The sequence below is a fragment of the Oncorhynchus mykiss genome, chromosome 10 (genome assembly GCF_057628025.1).
Source record: "Oncorhynchus mykiss isolate SJ-2025 chromosome 10, ASM5762802v1, whole genome shotgun sequence".
Lineage (NCBI taxonomy): Eukaryota > Metazoa > Chordata > Actinopteri > Salmoniformes > Salmonidae > Oncorhynchus > Oncorhynchus mykiss.
Window position 1 is genome coordinate 16,740,455 of NC_143031.1, and position 12,497 is coordinate 16,752,951.

The window sequence follows — 12,497 nt, forward strand, 5'->3', positions numbered from 1 at the left end:
TTCAATTCCCAGGACCAAAAATGTTCACACACTCCAGGAAACATGCACTGTTCTGACCTGCAGTCCCCCTGATCTCCCGTTCCCTGAACAATACTGGAGCTACCGCCAGACTTCTCAGATGGTTCTATCCCTATCGAATAGAACATTGTTATTTTTTGTAATATTGATAAAATTTTTCAGGGTAAAAACTTGGATAATCTGACTATCAACTCTGATAAAATTAGATCTAAAACCTTAAACAGTATATTTATAGGAAATACATTATAAAAAAGACATGTGAGAGTGATATTTCTGACCACGTACTGTCAATAATCAGCCACCACTTTTTAATCAGCCTCTTTGACGCCAATGAGATCTATTAACGGCTAGGAATCAATACCCAGAGTTATGATGGTTGAAGGCCCTCCTGCCATCCCCTCAGTCACCTGTGTATTTTCTCTTCAACAGGAATCACAGTTAGAATACCAACACAAAGTGGTCTAGCGGTCTAAGGTGCTGCCTCCGGACAAATACACTGAGTGTACAAAACATTACGAACACCTTCCTAATAATTCACCCTCTGAATGGCACTCATTCACAATCTCAGATTCAAGAAAAACTGTAAATGTCCTCAAAGAGGCAATTCATATTGCAGCAGTCATAAAACATATAACATCTAAAAATGTAAAATAAATAGCAAAGGATATTTACAAACAAATAAGTGCAATTTCATTGTGCATGTGCTTAGTGCAACATTTGTTAAGTTGCAGAATTGCATTCGGAATAAAAGAGTACTTGGCCCTATTTTTTTTTACCTGTACCTGCGTCCAGAAGGAAGGAGCTGGAATTCAGGGTGGAGTGGATAAGAAGAGTCAATCACTATTTTTTGTGCCTTATGGAGGGCTCTGCCCAGGTAGAGAGATGACAGTTCTTACAGTTGCTGCCCCATTATTTTTTTCACAAGTCCTGACTATCTTGCCCAAACTATTTTCTGAACAACCTTGATTTTCCGAAACCAGCAGGTCAAGCAGTAGGACAGAATGCTCTCAATGAATGATTTATAATAGAGAACCATGATGGTTAGATCAACATTAAAAAAGTGCAGTTTCCGTAGGAAATACAGTCTCTGTTGGCCTTTCTTAAAAATAGTGTCAGTACACTGATCCCAGGACAGCTTGTTGTCAATGACAAGCCCAAGGTATTTGTACTCCTCCACTATTTCAATAGGCTCACCTTTTATCAGTGATGGTATGTGCATGTTAATGATCCTTCGAAAGTCAATCACCATGTCCTTTGTTTTTGATGTATTTAAAATTAAATGGGATGACTCACACCAGACAGTAAAATCATTCAGAGCTGGTCCGTGCTCCGTCTCATCCCCTTCAAGAAGATTGACCAAAGTAGAAACGTCAGCATATTTGATCAGGTGGCGCCCTGGGAACCTGCTCCGGCAGCTGTCTGTATACAGTATGTATAGTACTGGTGAAAGAACACTGCCCTGTGGGGTTCCACCTGAAGTAGTGCGCAACTCAGAGAGTGTGTTGCCAACTCGTACCTGCTGAGACCTATCAGTTAGGAAGTTGGTGATCCATGTGATAAGCATAGCATCAAGTCCGAAGTCTCCTCAGTCTGTCTGCGAGGACCAACGGATTGATTGTGTTAAATGCAGAGGAGAAATCTGTCAACATGATACACACATGGGTTTTACTGCCGTGCAAATGCATGTGCACCAGATGTAAGAGTGAAAGGATGGCATCATCTGTCCACCTTTCTGACCGGTATGCAAATTAGAGAGGGTCAAGAAGGTGACTGGTGGTGTTGATGATGTATGTCTTGATTATCTTTTCAAGAGATTTAATCAAGAGAGAGGTCAGAGCGACAGGTCTGTAATTATTTGATGCAAACAGATGAGAGGTTTTTGGGACAAGTACAACAGATTTTTTCCATAAAGATGGAATTTCCAATGTATCCAGGGACCGCTGAAAGAGAGAGAGAGCAGAAGACACCGCTCAGCTGAGTGGAACAGTGTTTCAAGACACGACCACTTATTGTAATGAACACGAGGGGAGACAGAGAGCTGGTTTCAAGCACAGGGTGCAGCAGGTGTTTATTGCAAAGGACCACAGGAGGAGGCAGGTAGCTGGGTCCAGGGGGCAGGCAGAAAGTCATACACATGGGGTCGAAAAGGGCAACAGTATAGGCAGGGAAAAGGCTAGTAAAGTAGTTTGGGAGATCAGGCAATATGAAGATAACAGGCTAAATTACAGGTAGGGAATAGGCAAAATGAGTCATTAGTGAGGCTGGCAAAAACTATCATACACGGGAGGAGTAAATCACGGGAAAAACAGCACTCCGAAAGGTGTGTGTCACAAAACAAACAATACTTCACAATGATGGGGTGTAAAGAACTAAATAGTGTTTGATAATGACAGGTGTGTGAACAGGTGATTAGAATTCAGGTGATTGGGATCTGCACAGTGAGCTGCTCAGGGGATCTAGGTGTTTGAGAGTGTGAGATGTAAAGTCGGCTGGAAAGTCAGCTGCGTTCAGTGTTTGAGGGTGTGAGTTGGAAGCAGACGTTACACTTATGTTATTAGGCCCCGGGCTCTTTCTTGCTCCAGTGCTTTTGAACACTTGTGGTACGACTTCCTCATCGATGACAAGCACGCTCTTGGTTGCCATGACATCCTCTTCCAGACAGGCCTGGGGAGCGGGGGCAACCCCTGTTTCAAAGCGGGTGAAGAACTTGTTTAGTTCATTGGCTGTAGAGAGGCACACCCTCTCCTCCAGGCCTAATCTGTCTCAAGGCTTAAAAATCATTCTGTAACCTATCACCTTCCCTTCATCTACACCAATTGAAGTGGAAGTGACATCAATAAAGGATCATAGCTTTCACCTGGATTCACCTGGTCAGTCGTTGTCATGGAAAGAGCAGGTGTTCATAATGTTTTGTACACTCAGTATATATCGCTGCAGCATGGGTTTGAATCTAGCCCACTGCTATTTCAGCATACTCTATCTGTCATCTCTATCCTATGCAAAAAAAAGAGAATACCAAGACAATAAAGGCCTACAACATACATCAGATCAATATCAATTCCTGTGCGTCGGTACAACAATGGTTGAAAGCTTCTTTGGCTTATCCTGCGATGTTGTCAAAGAGATCATCTCTCCTTTGAAACTGAGCTTTCACACTAAACCAGATAATCTGTCAAAACGCTGTAGATAATTAGAGATGAATGTAGATTGAGAGTTCTGTCTGAGATAAACCTGAGGATCTCCGCGGCAGCTGCTGCTCATTCCATACCTTGAAGGAGTAGATTTAGTGAATTTGCTTTGATCAGTAGCCGTGCGTGGGTAAAGATCACTGGGGAAGCCAAGCCATAGAAAAAAATCTATATTACAACTGACGTGTTGTGATAGGTTATACTGCAAACAACGCAACTGTTTGTTCTGTTAGGTTCTAATTCCCAGAGTAAAAACTCAATGGACACTATGAAAGCTTAAACCGAGTTTATTCTTCCCAGAGGGTCAATACATCAAGACGTTGTTCACTGATATTTAACCCTTTCTCTATGCCGAGTCTCCTCCTACACATCTGAACAAACATTGTATCTTTATTGCTTAAGCAGGAAACTAAGTAATATGGGCCATAAACTTTTATTTCTCCCTTAACGTGACCTGTTCTCGACCCCCCTTCATCACTAATCCATGGCTCTCTCCCCTTATCAATGCCTGTCATATGTGATCGCTTTCTCTGCATTAAGTACATTCCAAGCTTAATTGCCCCAAACATATACTTTCCTCCTATAGATAACCATGAACATCTGGTGTAGACTCTCTAAACTTAAGCACCCTTTCAGTGACATGAATAAGTATATTTCTGATTCTCAGAACCCAACAGTTCATATGCCTTACGACCATGTTATACAGGCCTAAAGGCCTAGACAATAAGATGACACAGTAGTAGAATAAATTCAACCACACCTTTGTCTCATCACAAAACCGGAGAGCAACCTCTGTCTGGTGAAGTCCAGAAAGCATATTGCATGTAACAAACAGTTACATGACCGACAGCATGGTCAAGCAAGTTAATGTTTCCAACATTTTCTGACTACTAAACAACTGTTAATTCAGAACCACGGCGACTTACGCAAGTTGCAAAGAAAACAGGAGCTGCCTCCACTATTCCATCACCATTTCAACTTCAACATTTCATCATCAAATCCCCATTGCTTTGTCTAATACAGTGACTAAAATATACAAAAGACAATTTAGTCCAATCAAAGTAAGCTAAATATGATGTGGTTGTCCACGTTTCCGTTTTGTGTGTGCGTGCATTCGTGCAAGTAGAAGAACATGTTGACTCACCCTACATGTAGAGAAATGCCAATGCCATCCTCCTCTCTTTAATGTTGATTAAACGGTCTATGACTATCATACAGAACACATTTTTGTTGTTTTTGCTGTCCTAGGCTACCTGGCTTAAATGCTTGCTCGCTAGCTAAGGAGGCCAACCACACAACAAGATGCAAGTTCAAGTTGTTTCTGTCAATTACTTATTTCTCTTGATGCAATGTGATAGGAGTGAAGCCAAATCCAAACTGGCTTCCCCTGACACTTTTTTTTTTGGTGCGCCAGGACCATTCACAGTTGAGCTCAACACTGATTGGCTATTATTTTATACTTTTTTTAAATCAAGGGAGGTCAAATGCTTGCTGGTTTCCCTTGAATTCAATGCTACAGGCGAAAACAATGTCATACTCTTTATAAACAGACAACATCAGATAGATGGCCTACACATATAGAGGTGCGCTGTTTCGCTTGCTCGGAAGCTTAATCCGGTGAGATACATCCAGCCAATTATGAAAACACAGAGAGGAAAGATATATGTATGTATATTGTTTTGGGTCTATTTATGGGGGAAGCCGCCAATGGTTTTTATTCAATCTTTGTTGAGAGCTATTTTTCTCAGCCACCCTATTATTTATTTTCATTGTAATTCCTCCATCACCCAAAGTCCGATTGATCAATACTTAATTCCAAGTGCTTGCATAATGAAGTGATTTAATTCACATCCTTCATGTGCTGAAGTGCATTGTTTTTTCCAGGCCCGTGGTGTTTTCATTTATCCTAAGGTTCAAGGGAGAAAAGTGACCGGGAGGTCAGGGCAAGGTCAGGTTTCACAGTAGGTTATGTATGCAAGGGGCTGAATCTCACTCCACCCACTAGTTCTCAGTCCACACTGTATTTCCTCTTTGAGCAGACAGGGAGAGTAAGGTTCTCAATTGTACAACTGTGTTTATGAGGTTTGGTAGGAGGGACCATTTAAATCTAGATGTAATCTTTGCTTGTGAATTGTAAGAAGGTAAATCTGTGTGTGTGTGTGTGTGTGTGTGTGTCTGTGTGTGTGTGTGTGTGTGTGTGTGTGTGTGTGTGTGTGTGTGTGTGTGTGTGTGTGTGTGTGTGTGTGTGTGTGTGTGTGTGTAACTGAAATATGAAACGGTGGCAGAAGACTCTCTTCTCTGAGTAGTAGATATTGGACAGACTGGTATGTTGCACTGCTAGTGACATAGCTTTGATCACAGTATGCAGTAGAGCAGAATGGTACAATATCCATGTTAGGACAGCTTCAGTCTCAGCAGAGAAGTCGTGCAGAGGCTTTCCTAATATGGACACTGTATAAGTGCACTTAGTTACGATAGGTAAATAAAATAGTGGTACACGCTCCCGCTCCTTAGCCTTATGGTGAGGTAGCTGTGTTGCAAGCACAGCTTCAGGTGCAATCGTTAGGCAAGGGCAATTTAAGTGTAGGAAAGGATGAAACAGCATCTGTGCCACCAGTAAGTACAGATAGCAGTATAAACCCCCTCGCACAGTCCACGCAGCTGGACAATTTTCTCAAGGCTTCTGGAAAGAAATGCTGTCGGCATGCTCAACCGGTGTCGTTCATTCAGCCGACAAAAACTTTCAACCGGTTCTCCCCATTAAGTAACAAGTCGGACTCAGAGGCCGAGCTTTCTCAGGTCTCACCTCCACCCGTTACGAGGTTGAAACTGCCGAAGCCTCCCACCATTAGCTCTGACAAATTGAAAACCCTAGTCATTGGTGACCCGCAATATTAGACTTAAAAATAATCATCCAGCAATCATACACTGTTTACCAGGGGGCAGGGCTACCGACATAAAGGCTAATTTGAAGATGGTGTTGACTAAGGCTAAAACTGGCGAGTGTAGAGAGTATATGGATGTTGTTATCCATGTCGGCACCAATGATGTTAGGATGAAACAGTCAGAGATCACCAAGAGCAACATAGCAACTTCAGCTTGTAAATTAGCTAGAAAGATGTGTCCATATCGAGTAATTGTCTCTGGCCCCCTCCCAGTTAGGGGTAGTGATGAGCTCTACAGCAGTCTCACAACTCAATCGCTGGTTGAAAACTGTTTTCTGCTCCTCCCAAAAGATAGCTTTTGTATATAATTGGCCTTCCTTCTGGGATTCACCAACAACAAGGGTAAAGCCTGGTCTGCTGAGGAGTGACGTACTCCATCCTAGCTGGAGGGGTGCTCTCATCTTATCTACGAACTTAGACAAGGCTCTAACTCCCCAAGCTCCACAATGAGATGGCCAGACTGCCAGCTTATTGGAGTCTGCCACTAGCACAGTCAGTGTAGTCAGCTCAGCTATCCCCATTGAGATTGTGTCTGTGCCTCAATCTAGGTTGAGCAAAACTAAACATGGCAGTGTTCAAATTAGCAATCTCACTGAAATAAAGACCTCCTCCATTCCTGTCATTATTGAAAGAGATTGTGAAATCTCACATCTCAAAATAGGGCTACTTAAAGTTAGATCCCTCACTTCCAAGGCAGTTATAGTCAATTAACTAATCACTGATCATAATCTTGATGTGATTGGCCTGACTGAAACATGGCTCAAGCCTGATGAATTTACTGTGTTAAATGAGGCCTCTCCTCGTGGGTGCACTAGTGACCCCATGCATCCCGAAAAGGCAGAGGTGTTGCTAACATTTATGACAGCTAATAAAACACATTTTAAAACTGCATTTCCATCTTTTGAGCTTCTAGTCATTCAAAATTCAAAAGGAACTCACACATCTGAGCTATCTGTTTTGCAGGTGCATGGTAACAGTTGAATAAGATGAGAAAAAAGAAAGAAAAAACCTGCACACTGCACTTGATAGTATCACTGCTCTTTAATAAGCTTAACGTATCGGCCTCAAGGCCTTCATCAGAGCTTTTGGTCAGAGCTTCTAGTCATGAAATCTATGCAGCCTACTCAATCACTGTTTATAGCTACTGTATACAGGACTCCTGGGCCGTATACAGCGTTCCTCACTTAGTCCTCTGAATTCGGCTTTTGATGATCTTTGGTTGGGGTCTGAGCAGACTATTTGTTGCGATTGCAAACCTAATAAGATGGTGGTCTGATAGTCCAGGATTATGAGGAAAAACATTTAGATCTACAATATTTATTCCACGGGACAAAACTAGATCCAGGGTATGACTGGCAATGAGTAGGTCCGGAGACATGTTGGACATAACCCACTCAGTCAATGATGGCTTTGAAAGTCTTTTTGAGGGGATCTTTCGACTTTTCCATGTGAATATTAAATTCACCAAAAATGTGAATATTATCTAAACCCTCAAGCTGCATACTGGACCATATTCCAACTGAACTACTGAAAGAGCTACTTCCGGTGCTTGGCCCTCCTATGTTGAACATAATAAATGGCTCCCCATCCAGCAGATATGTACCAAACTCACTAAAAGTGGCAGTAATAAAGCCTATCTTGAAAAAGCCAAATCTTGAACCAGAAAATGTTTAAAAAAAGATTGGCCTATATGAAATCTCCCATTTCTCTCAAACATTTTAGAAAAAGATGTCACTGCCTTACTGAAGACAAATAATGTATACGAAATGCTTCAGTCTGGTTTTAGACCCCATCAAAGCACTGAGATTAGAGGTCGGCCGATTATGATATCGATTATTGGAGGACCAAAAAAGCCGATACCGATTAATCGTCCGGTTTTTAATTGTATTTATTTGTAATAATGACAATTACAACAATACTGAATGAACACTTACTTTAACTTAATATAATACATCAATAAAATCAATTTAGCCTCAAGAAAATAATGTTACATTTTGTTTAAATAATGCAAAAACAAAGTGTTGGAGAAGAAAGTAAAAGTGCAATATGTGCTATGTAAGAAAGCTAACGTTTCAGTTCCTTGCTCAGAACATGAGAATATATGAAAGCTGGTGGTTCCTTTTAACATGACTCAATATTCCCAGGTAAGAAGTTTTAGGTTGTAGTTATTATAGGAATTATGGGACTATTTCCCTCTATACCATTTGTATTTCATTAACCTTTGACTATTGGATGTTCTTAAAGGCACTTTAGTATTGCCAGTGTAACAGTTTGCTTCCATCCCTCTCTGGGCCCTAACCAGCAACACAACGACAACAGCCACCATCAAAGAGGCATTACTCATGCAGAACAAGGGAAACAACCACCCCAAGGCTCAGAGCGAGTGATGTTTGAAACGCTATTAGAGCGCGCTAACTAGCTAGCCATTTCACTTCGGTTACACCAGCCTCATCTCGGGAGTTGATAGGCTTGAAATCATAAACTGCGCAATGCTTGACGCACAACGAAGAGCTGCTGGCAAAACGCACAAAAGTGCTGTTTGAATTAATGTTTACGCGATTGCTTCTGCCTACCACCGCTCAGTCAGATACTTAGATACTTGTATGCTTAGTCAGATTATATGCAACGCAGGACACGCTAGATAATATCTAGTAATATCATCAACCATGTGTAGTTAACTAGTGATTATGATTGATTGTTTTTTATAAGATAAGTTTAATGCTAGCTAGCAACTTACCTTGGCTTACTGCATTCGCGTAACAGGCAGTCTCCCTGTGGAGTGCAACGAGAGAGGCAGGTCGTTATTGCGTTGGACTAGTTAACTGTAAGGTTGCAGGATTAGATCCCCTGAGCTGACAAGGTGAAAATCTGTCGTTCTGCCCCTGAACAAGGCAGTTAACCAACCGTTCCTAGGCAGTCATTGAAAATAAGAATGTGTTCTTAACTGACTTGCCTAGTTAAAATCAGCAAATCGGCGCCCAAAAATACCGATTTCCGATTGTTATGAAAACTTGAAATCGGCCCTAATTAATCGTCCATTCCGATTAATCGGTCGACTTCTAACTGAGACTGCACTCGTGAAGGTGGTAAATTACCTTTTAATGGCGTCAGACCAAGGCTCTGCATCTGTCCTCGTGCTCCTAAACCTTAGTGCTGCTTTTGACACCATTGATCATCACATTAGAAACCCAAATTGGTCTACACGTACAAGTTCTTCCCTGGTTTAGATCTTATCTGTCGGAAAGATATCAGTTCACCTCGGACAAATCAATTGTACGTTTCGGCGTTCCTCAAGGTTCCTTTTTAGGACCACTATTGTTTTCACTATATATTCCACCTCTTGGTGATGTCATTCGGAAACACAATGTCAACTTTCACTGCTATGGGGACGACACACAGCTGTACATTTTGATGAAACATGGTGAATCCCCAAAATTGCCTAGCCTGGAAGCCTTTGTTTCAGACATACAGTTGAAGTCAGAAGTTTACATACACTTAGGTTGGAAACATTAAAACTCGTTTTTCAACCACTCTTAACAAACTATAGTTTTGGCAAGTCGGTTAGGACATCTACTTTGTGCATGACACAATTATTTCTCCAACAATTGTTTACAGACAGATTATTTCACTTATTATTAACTGTATCACAATTCCAGTGGGTCAGAAGTTTACATACACTAAGTTGACTGTGCCTTTAAACAGCTTGGAAAATTCCAGAAAATTATGTTATGGCTTTAGAAGTTTCTGATAGGCTAATTGAGATCATTTGAGTCAATTGGAGGTGTATCTGTGGAGTAGTTCAAGGCCTACCTTCAAACTCAGTGCCTCTTTGCTTGACATCATGGCAAAATCAAAAGAAATCAGCCAAGACCTCAGAAAAATCTGGTTCATCCATTGAGCAATTTCCAAATGCCTGAAGGTATCACGTTCATCTGTACAAACAATGCAAGTATAAACACCATGGGACCATGCAGCCGTCATACTGTTCAGGAAGGAGACACGTTCTGTCTCCTAAAGATGAACGTCCTTTGGTGCAAAAAGTGCTAATCAATCCCAGAACAATAGCAAAGGACCTTGGACAGATATGGGAGGAAACAGGCACAAAAGTATCTATATCCACAGTAAAACAAGTCTTATATCAACATAACCTGAAAGGCCGCTCAGCAAGGAAGAAGCCACTGCTCCAAAACCTCCATAAAAAAGCCAGACTACGGTGTGCAACTGCACATGGGGAGAAAGATCATACTTTTTGGAGAAATACCCTCTGGTCTGGTCTGACAAAAACAGAATGGACCATCGTTATGTTTGGAGGAAAAACGGGGAGGCTTGCAAGCTGTGAAGCAACCGTGAAGCACGGCGGTGGCAGCATCATGTTGTGGGGGTGCTTTGCTGCAGGAGGGACAGGTACTGGCGCACTTCACAAAATAGATGGCTTCGTGAGGAGAGAAAATGATGTGGATATATTGAAGCAACATCTCAAGACGTCAGTCAGGAAGTTAAAGCTTTGTCACAAGTGGGTCTTCCAAATGGACAATGACCCCAAGCATACTTCCAAAGTTGTGGCAAAATGGCTTAAGGACAACAAAGTCAAGGTATTGGAGTGGCAATCACAAAGCCCTGACCTCAATCCTGTAGAAAATTTGTGGGCAGAACTGAAAAAGCTTGTGCGAGCAAGGAGGCCTACAAACCTGACTCAGTTACACCAGCTCTGTCAAGAGGAATGGGCCAAAATTCACCCAACTTATTGTGGGAAGCTTGTGGAAGTCTACCTGACACGTTTGACCGAAGTTAAACAATTTAGAGGCAATGCTACCAAATACTACTTGAGTGTATGTAAACTTCTGACCCACTGGGAATGTGACGAAAGAAATAAAAGCTGAAATAAATCAATCATTCTCTCTACTACTATTCTGACATTTCACATTCTTAAAATAAAGTGGTGATCCTAACTGACCTAAAACAGGGCATTTTTACTTGGATTAAATGTCATGAATTGTGAAAAAGCAAGTTTAAATGTATTTGGCTAAGGTGTATGTAAACCTCCGACTTCAACTGTAAGTAAGTGGATGGCGGCAAAAGTTTTTCAACTCGGACAAAACAAAGATGCTTGTTCTACGTCCCAATTAATCTTGATGGTTGTACAATCGTCTCAAATAAAACTTTGAATGAACCTCAGCATTACTCTGGACACTGATCTGTCTATTGACAAACATATCAAGAATATTTAAAGGACAGCTTTTTTCCCATCTTCATTACATTTCAAAAATCTGAAACTTTTTGTCAAAAAATGATGCAGAAAACATAATCCATGCTTTTGTCACTAGATTAGACTACTGTAGTGCTCTACTCTTTGGCTACCTGGATAAAGCACTAAATAAACTTCAGTTAGTGCTTAACACGGCTCCTAGAATCTTGACTAGAACTCAAAAATGTTATAACATTCCTTCAGTGCTAGCCTCTCTACACTGGCTTCCTGTTAAGGCTAGGGCTGATTTCAAGGTTTTACTGCTAACCTACTTGCTCCCACCTATCTCTCCGATTTGGTCCTGCCGTACATACCTACAAGTACGCAATGGTCAAAAGACGCAGGCCTCCTTATTGTCCCTAGAATTTCTAAGCAAACAGCTGGAGGCAGGGCTTTCTCCTATAGAGCTCCATTTTAATGGAATGGTCTGCCTATCCATGTGAGACACAGACTCGGTCTCTACATTTGTCTTTACTGAAGACTCATCTCTTCTGTAGGTCCTATGATTGAGTTTAGTCTGGCCCAGGGGTGCAAAGGTGAACGGCAAGGCACTGGAGTAACAAACCGCCCTTGCTGTCAGTCTGACCAGCTCCTCTCTCTTCCCTGGGATTCTCTGCCTCTGACCCTATTACAGGGGTTGAGTCACTGGCTTACTAGTGCTCTTCAATGCAGTCCATAGGAGGGGTGCATCACTTGAGTAGGTTAAGTCACAGATGTGATCTTCTTGTCCGGTTTTGCGCCCCTCTGGCTCGTGTAGTGGAGGAGACCTTCATGGGCTATACTCAGCCTTGTCTCAGGGTAGTCAGATGGTGGTCTGTTTGTATTTGTATATTTATTATTTATCTCCATTAGCTGCTGCCAAGGCAGCTACTCTTCCTGGGGTCCGGCAAAATGAAGCCAGTTATATAATTTTAAAAACATTACAATTACATTACAATTCATTACAGTCACAACACATTAAGTGTGTGTATAGTGCATATGTTATCATGTGTGTGTATGCATGTGTCTGTGCCTATATGTGTTACTTCACAGTCCCCGCTGTTCCATAAGGTGTATTTTTACCTGCTTTTTAAATCTCATTCTACTGCTTCATCAGTTACC